Source organism: Tachyglossus aculeatus, chromosome 16, assembly GCF_015852505.1.
Source record: "Tachyglossus aculeatus isolate mTacAcu1 chromosome 16, mTacAcu1.pri, whole genome shotgun sequence".
NCBI lineage: Eukaryota > Metazoa > Chordata > Mammalia > Monotremata > Tachyglossidae > Tachyglossus > Tachyglossus aculeatus.
Genome location: NC_052081.1, coordinates 41,168,428 through 41,180,344, shown reverse-complemented (window position 1 = coordinate 41,180,344; position 11,917 = coordinate 41,168,428). Strand labels below are relative to the sequence as shown.

The window sequence follows — 11,917 nt, the reverse complement described above, 5'->3', positions numbered from 1 at the left end:
AGATAAATAATTCCATTTCACCCTTGATGGGGCTTCTTAAGGAACAGAGAGGGTAAATTACATGAAAGACGGGCTTTCTTTTTTCTTTTTTTTTTTTTTTGTCTTTTTCCAGCCATTCCTCTAAGGCTTTGAAGATTTATTTGGGTATTGAATTGGTTCAAAAATACATATATTTTACCTTTCCCTTTCAATTATGATTTAATCTCTGGGAAACTAGATCACTACCGTGATTCCCAGCCACGTTAACTGTGCAGACTGGAGAGGAAGACTATTTTTCACTCTTCACAGTTGACCCATCTTGAGTTGACTTGTTCGGATTCATCGGTTACATCAACGTAATTCAGTTTATCCCATTTTTCAAACATTCATTGTTTCAGATTCTTGGGAATGGGGATTTTCAGTCCATCCACTGATCCGCAGAGGAACAGTCAGAATATTTAAGCCTCCCTGATGTATCTCATACTCTGTAGTGTCAACATTACTCTTCCCTTCGAACCGAAGTCTCTCCCCTTCGAGCTTCCCTTTTAAGTGCCACCATTATTCCCCTTAAATAGTACCTCCTTCCCTTGGGAGTTTTCACACAGGGATTTATGGAGAGTGACCATAGGCTTCTGTGTTCTTTCTTCCTCTGCTGTGCATATTAAACATGGTTAATCTCCCTACGGTGGTTGTGTCAAGGTTTTTAATGTCCTTATTGCCAGGGTCACTCTTACACAAAACCTTGCTACCTAGGACCTCAGACATCACTATAGTTACTTTGAGCCAAGCTTTTCTCTCTCCCCCTATAATAATAATTGTGATATTTGTTGAGTGCTTTCTATGGGCCAAGCACTGGAGTTGCTGTTGCTGTCTTGTGCTGTCGAGTCATGTCCGAGCCATAGCAACGGCGTGGCACATCTCTCCCAGAACCCCCCACCTCCACCTGCAATTGTTCTGGTGGTGTATTCATAGAGTTTTCTTGGTAAAAATACAAAAGAGGTTTACCATTGCCTCCTTCTGTGCAGTAAACCTGAGTCTCGGACCTCAACTGTCTCCCACGCTGCTGCTGCCCTGTGCGGGTGAGTTTTGACTTGTAGCAGATTGTCTTCCACTCATTAGCCTCTGCCCAAGCTAGGAATGGAATGGATATGCCTCGGCTTGACTCTCCCTCCCGTAGTCTAGACTGGTAGAGTACTGGAAACTCTCCAGGTGTGACTCTGAGAGGTGAAGCACCGGGGTAGATGTAAGATAATCAGCTTGGACACAGTCCCTGGTCCATGTGGAGCTCACAGTCTAATCAGGAGGGAGGACTGGTATTGAATTCCCATTTAACAGAGGAGGAAATGCAGACCCAGAGGCGTTAAGTGACTTGCCTGAGGTCACACAGCAGGCATATGGAAGACCTGGGAGTAGAACTCAGGGCCTCTGACTCCTAGACTAGGGCTTGTGATGATGATGATGATGATGATATTTGTTTAGCGCTTACTATGTTTCAAGCACTGTTTTAAGTGCTGGAGTAGAGACCACCTAATCGTGTTAGGCACCTTACGTCCCACACATGGCTCACAGTCTCAATCCCCATTTTAAAGATGAGGTAACTGAGGCACAGAGAAATTAAGTGACTTGCCCACAGTCACACAGCAGACATGTGATGGAGAAGGATTAGATCCCAGGTCTTTCTGACTTTCATGTCCATGCTCTATCCACTAGATGATACTATTTCCACTCTCTCTTTTCCTCTCTTTCCCTCCACCCACCCCATTTCCTTTCTTGCAGCCAGCATTATCTGAAAGTTTAATGATAAGTCAAGATCTCTACTGGAGTTCCATCCCCCTCCCACTTCTCCATGTCTGGGAACAGGCAGGCAGCTGTTCTGGGCCCAGTGAAGGAATGTGTCTAATATATTGTTATATTGTATTCTCCTAAGCACTTAGTACAGTGCTCTGCACACAGTCAGTGCTCAATAAATACTATTGACTGACTGATTGAAAAGGAGGAAGCCAGGGGCTGAGAGACCTTTCTTTAGCTCCCTGCTATAACCCACAGCTGGCTCAGAGAGCATCTTCTCTTCCTGCTCTACCCCTTAGTCCTCTCTCCAGAGCTTGATAGAAATAAGAGAGAAGGGTGGGAGTGGCTTCTCTTCTGGGCTCTGGGGCTCAGAGAAAAGTCCCAGGGATGGGTCCCCCTCAGAGATTCATTCATTCAATAGTATTTATTGAGAGCTTACTGTGTGCAGAGCACTGTACTAAGCGCTTGGAAAGTACAATTCGGCAACATATAGAGACAGTCCCTACCCAACAGTCTAGAAGCAGGGGACAGACAGCAAAACAGAACAAGTAAAGTAGACAGATGGGCCACCTCAGCTTCTCCATCTGTGAAATGGCAACAATATAATTAATCAGTCCATTAATGGTATTTATTGAGTGCTTACTGTGTGCAGAACACTATACTAAGGGCTTGGGCTAGTATAATTGAGTAGATTTGGTAGATGCAGTCCCTGCCCAGCAGGAGTATACAATCTAAGACAAGATAGACATGTAAAAATGCTTTTGGGAAGCAGGTATGCTACAGAAACTCAAGTCTGACTTTCAGGTGCAGCCCACACCTCAGACCTTCCCGGAGAGAGATAGACAAACCAAGAATCCATCACTGATGTGTGGAATGAAAAGATGACTCCCATAATAGGGATCTTGAATCCAAGGGCCTTCTCAAATGAGATTTGCCACCTCAGAAGGCCTGCAAAGGCTGCTCATGGCTCATGGGGAACTTTCAAAACCCAATTAATTGTTTTATTAAAGACAATTAGATTAGACACTCATCTGCACCGAACATTTATTTGGCTCATGCTGGGTGAATTTATTCATTTTCCATTAATGTGTTGAATTTATTCACTTTCCATTAATGTGTCCATTTGATTCTCAGTTTCCAATCCCGACAGTTCTCCCCCAACCCTTTCCTCTTCCCTCTCCCCTTCCTTTCCAGCTCTTTCTCTCTTCAATCAGTCCATCAGGCATGGTATTCACCGAGCACTTACTGTGTGCAGAGCACTGAACTAAGCTCTTGGGAAAAGACAATGCAACTGAGTTCGTAGATGTGATCCCCACCCTCATGAAGCTAACAGTCCTTGTCTCTCACCTTACAGTCCTTGTCTCTCCCCCTCCTTCCCTTTTCTCTCCATCCATCTCTCTCCCACCCTTTCTCCTATATTCTCTCCCCATTCCTGTCATCTGATTTTCTCCAAGGTTTTACCTGTGGAAACGACTGGGGTAAGGAGTCACTCCGCTTTGGAAGGGCTTGGATATAGACTCCCTGTGGATTGGGAATGAGCCCCTGTAAGCCTGGCCTCTTGCTAACTTGCTCCTTTCAAGTATATGTGAGACTAAATATGATTGATTAACTGATAAATCCTACTCAGGAGAGGCCTACATCTTCTCTCCTTTCACCAAAGGCAAACCCTGTGGTGAGGCCAATGAAGATGGGGTGGTGGGAAGGGTCTCCATGGAAGATTCAGGCCCGGCGAATGTCTTCAGGGTGACCATTGTCAGGGTGACTGAAGCCACACAGCCTGCCTCCCCTTTCCTCCCCATCACCTTCACCCACTCCCCACAGAAGGCCCCACAGGGCCACCGCCTCACTGTATGTCCACATCCTTCCTCCCCAGGCTCCGCTCATTCTGGTCGACGTAACCGACAGCTGTTCCCTCCCACTGCTGATATTCATTTTGGGGTTATGGAAAATCCATCAAATTTGAGTTATCAGGAGCCGCGTGAGCCGGTGAGGGAAAGGCAAAAATCAATACTGAGATATTGTCTTATTTAATGGCTTCAGTAAATAGTTCTGCTATAAAGCTCTAGTGGAGGTAAATTAGGGAAGGAGAGGTGAGGTCCTTTTAATGACATTTGTTTCTGAAAAGCAGAAACCCAGCATAGCCTGGTGGTGACCCTGCCCTTTCTTAATAGGACAAGACTTGGGGTTCAGACTTCTTGGCCTTTGTAAAGATCTGGTAGGTTTTTATTAGCACTTCTGCACACTGTAGATGTTCTGTATATGCAGAGGCATTTAACATGAATTATATCTGCACGTTGACCTTTTCTCCCCTGTTTAGAAATACCAGGGATGCTGAGATGTGCAGAAAATGAATATCTAGCAAACAGAACAAGGTCAACTGCCCCTTCAGTTAGAGAGGTAGAAGTTTTTTCTGGTATTTTAAAAATACTTACTATGTGCCAGGCACTGTACTAAGCATTGGAGTAGAGACAAGTTAATTGGGTTGGACCCAGTTCCTGTCCCACATAGGTCTCACGGGTCTCTTAATCTCCATTTTACCGATGAGGCAACTGAGGCATAGAGAAGTTAAGTGGTTTCCCCAAAACCACAAACAGCAGACGAGTGGAGAAGCTGTGTTTAGAACCCAGGTCCTCTGATTCCCAGGCCTTTGCTCTTTCCATTAGGCCATGCTGTTTCTAGAGAGAGCTTTCTTGCTACTGCTGTTCTCCATATTCCTTCAAGAAATCTGTGGTATTTATCAATCCCCTACTGTGTGCAGAGCACTGTAGAAGTGCTTGGGAATGTTTAATTGTGTTAATAGACATGATCCTTCAAGGAGCTTCCAGTCTATGGTGGGTAGAGCACTGTTTCCAGCACTTGGTAAAGTACAATACAATAAAGTTGGTAGACATGGTCCTCCCCATAAGGAACTTACAGTCTAGTGGAGGAGCCAGACACTGAAATAAATTATAGATGGGAGGAAGTAATAGATTGCAAACTCCTTGAAGGCAGATATTATGTCTTACCAACTCAGTCATACTCTCCTAAGGGTTTAGTACTGTGATCTGCACAGAGCAAGTGCTCAGTAAATACCATTGTTAAATTAATAAAGATGTGCATAAGTGACTCAAAAGGGGAGTCAGGGAAGAATATGTGCAAGTGGTCAGGTTAGCACAATTCCATCATCATCATTTTTTGTTATTAATTATTTTCCAGACTCTTTTTTTTTTCGGTGGATTGGTATCTGGTAAGTGCTTACCATGGGTCAGTCACTGTTCTAAGCACTGGGGTAGATACAAGCCAGTTAGGTGGTTCACAGTCCCTGTCCCACATTGGGCTCATAATCCAAGCAGCAGGGAGAACAGGTATTAAATCCCCATTATACAAAAGAGGCAAGTGAGACATTGAGAAGACAGGTGACTTGCCCAAGGTTATGAAGCAGGCAACTGATTGAACTGGGATGAGAACCCAGGTCCTCTGATTCCCAGACCTGTGCTCTTTCCACTGATGGCCAGCTTAGAGCCGTGCAAAGGCTGGTCCAGCCCTAGGGTCCAGCTATTTCAGTCGGACAGACCAAATAACTTGAGCACGTGGAGAGTAACACACAAAGACGCCGATCTCAGAGGGGTAAAAAACTTCCTTCGGATTTTTCTCATTATGATGGCAAATAAGATTTTTAGCACCTTAAAGAGCATTGGTGAATATTTTATGGTTTACTATGCTTTATTGCATCTTCTTCGCAATAAACAATGTCTCGGAAATTAAAGCTTCTTTCTTGAACCCATTTTGTCATTGGAAAACGCTGATCTCATTCCTGTTTCTCTGGCAGAATGAAATTAACCGTGATTTGTTTTTGTTTTAATGGCTGAATGGATCCTGGGTACTGAGAACATGTGACGTGGGCCAAAAATAGCAAGAGATTGGAGTGAAGTGTTCAAATTTCTGCCTGTGGAGCCACACCCTACCAGGGGACAGGTGAGAGTAAGCATTAATAACATGAACTGTGGTATTTGATAAGCGTTTACTCTGCATGAAGCACTGTACTAAGCACTGGGGTAGATACAATACAATCTGATCAGGCACAATCCCTGTCCTCCATCGGGCTCATTGACTAAGGGGGAGGCAAAATGTGAGCTCGTTTTGGGCAGGGAATGTGTCTGTTTATTGTATTGTACTCTCCCAAGAGCTTAGTGCAGTGCCTTGTACATAGTAAGCACTCAATAAATACAATTAAATTGAGTTGAATTAATGCCCATTTTACAAGTAAGGAAACAGAAATGAAGTGACTAGCAGGGATTAGAAGCCAGGTCTTCTGGCTCCCAGGCTTGTGAGGGTCAGCAGTCCTGTTCTGGACTTGCTAGAGGTTCTAGCTGGTGCCTCAGTTACCTCATCTGTAAAATGGGGATTAAGACTGTGAGCCCCATGTAGGACATGGACCCTGTCCAACATGATGAGCTTGTATCTACCCTAATGTGTAGTTCAGTGCCTGGCACATAGTAAGCTCTTAACAAATACCATTAAAAACAAACAAACTAAGAGCTTGCTCTCTGTGGCAGGCATGATGAAGAGAAGCCTTTAAAGCCCTAATCCATGCCCCTAAACCCGTCCCTGGAAGCTGTTCTGGACTTCTCTTCCTGAAAAGAGAAACTTTCCATTGCTGGAGTTGACAGATCCCATGAGGTCATCCACAACCCACCACCAACCCATCCTCTTTTTTCCCCTCTCATTTCCAGATTCAAAAGGAGATTTTTTTTCCCACCCTTTTAATATGCACGCTCCTCTGCTCGGATGCAGTCGTCCCAGTTAATGCGGAGATATTTTCCCCTCATCTCTGTTCATTTGTGACTTCTGTTTGGCTCGTAAAATGTTTCCTAGAGAAGCGGTTGCAGACCCAGAGTTCACCCTGGAGCCTGCTGAGCAGCTGTAATTAAGCTTTGATTAGCCGGTTATACATTCCCGAGCAGAAGTCAGCACTGTACTTTGAGGATGTCCACAGATGACAGAGCAGTGAGCGGGTGGTGGGGGAGTGGTCCTGGTGGGCTTCAGTTTGGCAGTCAGGGTCAGTACATGCCAGTCTCTCCCTCTAGACTGTAAGCTCATTGTGGGCAGGGAATGTGTCTGCTATATTGCACTCTCCCAAGCGCTTAGTACAGTGCTCTGCACACAATAAGTACTCAGTCAATATGATTGACTGACTTGGAAGAGTTATAGGCCATTCAGTTTGCAGTACTTATTAAGGGAAATCAATCAGCCGTATTTATTGAACACTTACTGTGTGCAAAGCACTCTACTAAGCACTTGGGAAACTATATTATAACAATAAACAGACATATTCCCTGCCCACAATGAGCTCAATCAGTCAATCAATCGGATTCATCAAACGCCTACTGTGTGCAGAATACTGTACTAAGCGCTTGGAAGAGTACATGCTAAAAGGATTGGCCCGCCCACAACCAGCGCACAGTCTAGAGGGGGAGAGAGGCGTTAATATAAATAAATAAATGATGGATGTGGATAAATGATAAATGATAAATAATAAATGATGGAGTGCTGAGGGGCTGAGGGAGGGGTGAATGAAGGTGGTAAATCCAAGGGTGACTCATAAGGGAGTCTCCCAAGTGATTAGTATAGTGCTCTGCACACAGTAAGTGCTCAATAAATACGACTGAATGAAAGAGGGGAGTGGGAGAAGAGAAAATGAAGGCTTAGTCAGTCTAAGGAGATGCGCCTTCAATAAGGCTTTGAGGGCAGACCCGCCGCTGCTGATGGGGTATTCCTTAGCAGTTCTCAGATTGCACCAATACCTGCCCGTAATGGGCCTCCTCCTCTTCCAGGACCCTCCCTCACCACCAACATCACTACCGGGCACTCCCGCCTTCCATCTGAAGGTTCCCCATCAGATGACAGATTTCAGGGAAGGCATTTAGTAATTAGGTAGTCTGCTCCCATCAAGGAAAGTAATTAGTGGGAATCCATGCCGTTTACAAAAGCCAGTTCAATTAAAGACAAGAACACGCTTTCTGCGGCAACAAAGGAAGGACTAAGCGGACTTCACTGAGCAAATAAAGCCATAATCAGGGTGATTAATTTTAAATCTCAGGAAGGGATGGATTAGATTGATATTCCAGAAGTCTAATGGATCCCACAGGACAGCAGCAGAAATCATTTTGCTAAGGAGAAGCTGGGTGAGCAGGGGGGTCTCATTAACTGTGAACAATGGAGGCCTGAAAAATGGATTTTGGCCGAGTTTCCTTTCTTTTGTCAACACAATAGTTACTTTGTTTCTCTCCTCTGTAAAGTGACTCAGGAGGAATAAATCTCCAGGTTTTTTCTCTGGGAAAGAAAAGGCGGCAGCCTCAAAGATGGATTGGTTAGGGCTACCAACTTCAGTGAAACAAATCAGTGTGTGTGTGTGTGTGTATGTTTGAAAGCGTGTGTGAATGTTTGTGTTTGAGTTTGCCTGTTTGAAGGCACATCTGCTTCAAGAGGCCTTCCTTGATTAAGCCTTCATTCCCTCTTTGCCCACTCCCTTCTGCATTGACCTGATTTGCTCCTTTTATTCACCCCTTCCTCAGCCCCACAGCACTTATATATATATATCCATCATTTATATATATCCATCATATATATCAGGATATATATATATTATATATATATACATATATATATATATATATATATATATATATATATCCATCATTTATTTATTTATATTAATGTCTGTCTCCAGCTTGAGACTGTATACTCATTGTGGGCAGGGACTGTGTCCACCAATTTTGCAATATTGTACTCTCCCAAGCGCTTAATATAGTGCCCTGCAAACAGTAAGTGTGCAATAAATTCATTCATTCAATCGTATTTATTGAGCACTTACTGTGTGCAGAGAACTGTACTAATCATTTGGGAAGTACAAGTTGGCAACATCTAGAGATGGTCCCTACCCAACAGCGGGCTCACAATAAATACGTCCGATTGATTGTTGGATTGTTGGATTGAGTTTGCAAGTGCGTGTGTGTGAATGAGTATTTGTGAGTGTGTATGTGGACGAGTGGGTATGAGTTTGTGGGTGAGAGTTTGTGTGAATGAATTTGTGAGTGTGTGTGTGCACGAATGTGTGGAGGGGGAGGAATATGGGGAAGGGATTTTGGAGAGCTGCTTTTTCATCCTGACACCGAAGGAAAATTAAGGAATTTTCCAAGTGTTTTTCCAATGGTCAGAGTGAGGAACCCCTCATGGGAAGGACTGAATTAGGGCACATTCGGGGCCTGAGGGAAGGAACCTTCAAGGGAAGAGGATTCCTGGGACCTGGGTACTGCAAGCAGGGGAGAGGGCATTCCATCTGTAACCCAACATCCTCCACCTTCCACAGGCTCCTGATTCCTCGAGAATATCTTCTCGTCACCAGACTAGCAGGATGCTCCTCATTCCCAACTCCAGACCCCGGCTCTGCCACCTGCCTGTTGTGTGACCTTGGATAAGTCACTTCACTCTACTTCAGTTGCCTCATCTGCAAAATGAGGGTAAGATGTCTGTTTTCCCCTTAGTCAGCAAGACCCATGTGGAACAGGGACTGTGTCTGACATGATTATTTTATATCTTCCCCCGTGCTTTGAACAGTGCTTGACACGTAGAAAGTGCTTTCCAATACCACAATCACTGTACCTGTCTCCTGGTTCTCTCATCCACGAGGAAAAAACAAAGTCTTCCCAGCCACTTGCGGAAACTAGTTGCGGAGGATGAACTTTCTGGATTTATTTCCTATTCTATACACAGTTGGACAACAACTTCCACTCTGGCGTGGAACTAACTTTCATTTTATTCACCGCCTCTGAAAAACTGATGATTTTGTATCATTTTATTACACTTGATAATAATTTAAAAGGCAGCTTTAGTGCAACAATAAAACCGACTTGGGTAACAAGCTTGTGATGGTAGAAAAATATATTTTGTTGAGGCTTTTTGTTTAGGTTGTAAAAACATAGACAGGTAATTTACAAAAGGGTGACCATTTTATTTGCTGCAACCTCCCCCGCCGTCCTCTACCAGCTGCCTGCTACTGACTCATTTCAAACCTGGAGGCTGGTGTTTTCAGAGACTGTGACCAGTAACAAACATTCAGCTTTGAGAATCAGAATTGGGAGAGTTGTGCATTATAGGATGCTTTCATTATTTCATTCAGTTGAATTTATTGAGCGCTTACTAGGTGCAAAGCACTGTACTAGGCACTTGCGAGAGTACAATATAACAACAAACAGACACATTCCTGCCCACAACAAGCTCATGGTTAGAGGGAATGCTTCAGGACTGTAGATTGTAAACTCACTGTGGGCAGGGAATGTGTCTACTAACTCTGTTGTACTCTCCTAAGCACTTAGTACAGTGCTCTGCCCACAGTAAGTGCTCAATAAATACCACCGATTGATTCAGGAATTGCCCCATGTCAGAGAAGAGGAAGGAAGGTCCAGCCCAAATCAAAGTCCTGGACTCTGCCCAACTTGATTATTTTGTATTTATCCCAGAGTTTAGAACAGTGTTGATCCATAGTAAGTGCTTAACAAATACCATTAAAAAAACCCTCTTGAAGTACATGTAAGAAGGTTTCTTTAACTTTCACAGCAGACTTTGTTTCAGGCCTCTAGCTGGGGCTATGTTTTGTCTTGTTTTATAACATCTAGTTGCCTCCGACCCATAGTGATTCCATGGATGCATCTCTCCCAGAACACCCGCCTCCATCTACAAACGTTCTGGTAGTGCATCCATAGTGTTTTCTTGGTAAAAATATGGAAGTGGCTTACCATTGCCTTCTTCCGCTCTGTAAACTTGAGTCTCTGCCCTTGACTCTCTCCCATGATGTTGCTGCCCAGCAGAGGTGAGTTTGCCTGACACTCGCTAGCCACTGTCCAAATTAGGAATGGAATGGGTAGGCCTCTGCTTGCCTCTTTCTCCCATAGCCGAGACTGGTAAAGTACTGGAAACCCTCCAAGTGCTAATTAATTAATTTATATTAATGTCTGTCTCCGTCTCTAGACTTTAAACTTATTGTGGGCAGGAAACATGTCTGTTTATTGCTTATTGTTATTGTTATATTGTACTCTCCCAAGTGTTTATTACAGTGCTCTGCACACAGTAAGTGCTCAAAAAATACTATTGAATGAATGAATGAATAACTGGCAATGGAAAATCCCAAAGTACTTAGGGAGATAGGGGATTTGGGGAAAACCTGACCAAGCCAGAGATCATGTAGATCAGAGCTCTCAGTTGTGAGCACGGTTGGATTGGATCTTGATAATAATAACTGTGGTATTTGTTAAGCAGTTACTATGTGCCGAGCACTGTCAGATACAGTCCCTGTCCTACATGTAAGATCATTGTAAGCTGGAAGCATGTTTTCCAATTCCATTGTAATGTACTCTCCCAAGTGCTTAGTCCAGTGTTCTGCACGCAGTGAGCACTCAATAAATACAGTTGAATGAATAAATGAATGAATGAACTAGAATAATTCCACTCCCATTTGCTCCTCTGAATCCTATTTAAGACTGAAACTGCACCCAGACTTAATATAGCCCAGAAGTGGCATTTCTGAGTGTATGAATAGCTCCATTGTTAGCTCAGCATGAGGAGGATTTGATGCCTGATTCACCCCTGCCCCCATCTAATCCCTTGAAAATAGCCATTTCCTCAGCAGTGGAGGCCCAGAGCCCTCCCTGGAAATTGTTTTTGACCTATTGATGCCTTGTGTTATCCCAGTCACCAGCCCCGCTCAAAAGCCTCAAAGGTCTAGAGAAGCAGCATGGCCCAGTGGATAGAACACAGGCCCGAGAGTCTGAAGGACCTGGGTTCTGATCTCATCTCTGCCACTTATCTGTTGTGTGACCTTGGGCAAGTCACTTAGTGAAGTGACTTCTCTGGACCTCCGTTACCTCATCTGAAAAATGGGGATTAAGACTCGGAGCTCTATGTGGGACATGGACTGCGTCCAGACTGATTTTTTTGCATCCCCCCAGTGCTTAGTACAGTGCCTGGTTATAGAGTGGATAGTGGTATTTGTTAAGCATTTACTAGGTTTCAAACACTGTACTAAGGACTGGGGCAGATACAAATTAATCAGGTCTCCCTCTAGACTGTAAGCTCTGTGTGAGCAGAGAATGTGTCTGCTTATTGTTATATTGTA

At 44.0% G+C, this 11,917-nt stretch overlaps 1 non-coding gene across 1 annotated transcript; it reads right to left on the bottom strand.

Moving 5' to 3' along the window:
• Window positions 1–1,068: 1,068 nt before the first annotated feature.
• Window positions 1,069–1,206, bottom strand: LOC119938827. Its single transcript, XR_005454528.1, has one exon. It is a non-coding gene; the product is annotated as a small nucleolar RNA SNORA7 (small nucleolar RNA).
• Between the last annotated feature and the right edge of the window lie 10,711 nt (window positions 1,207–11,917).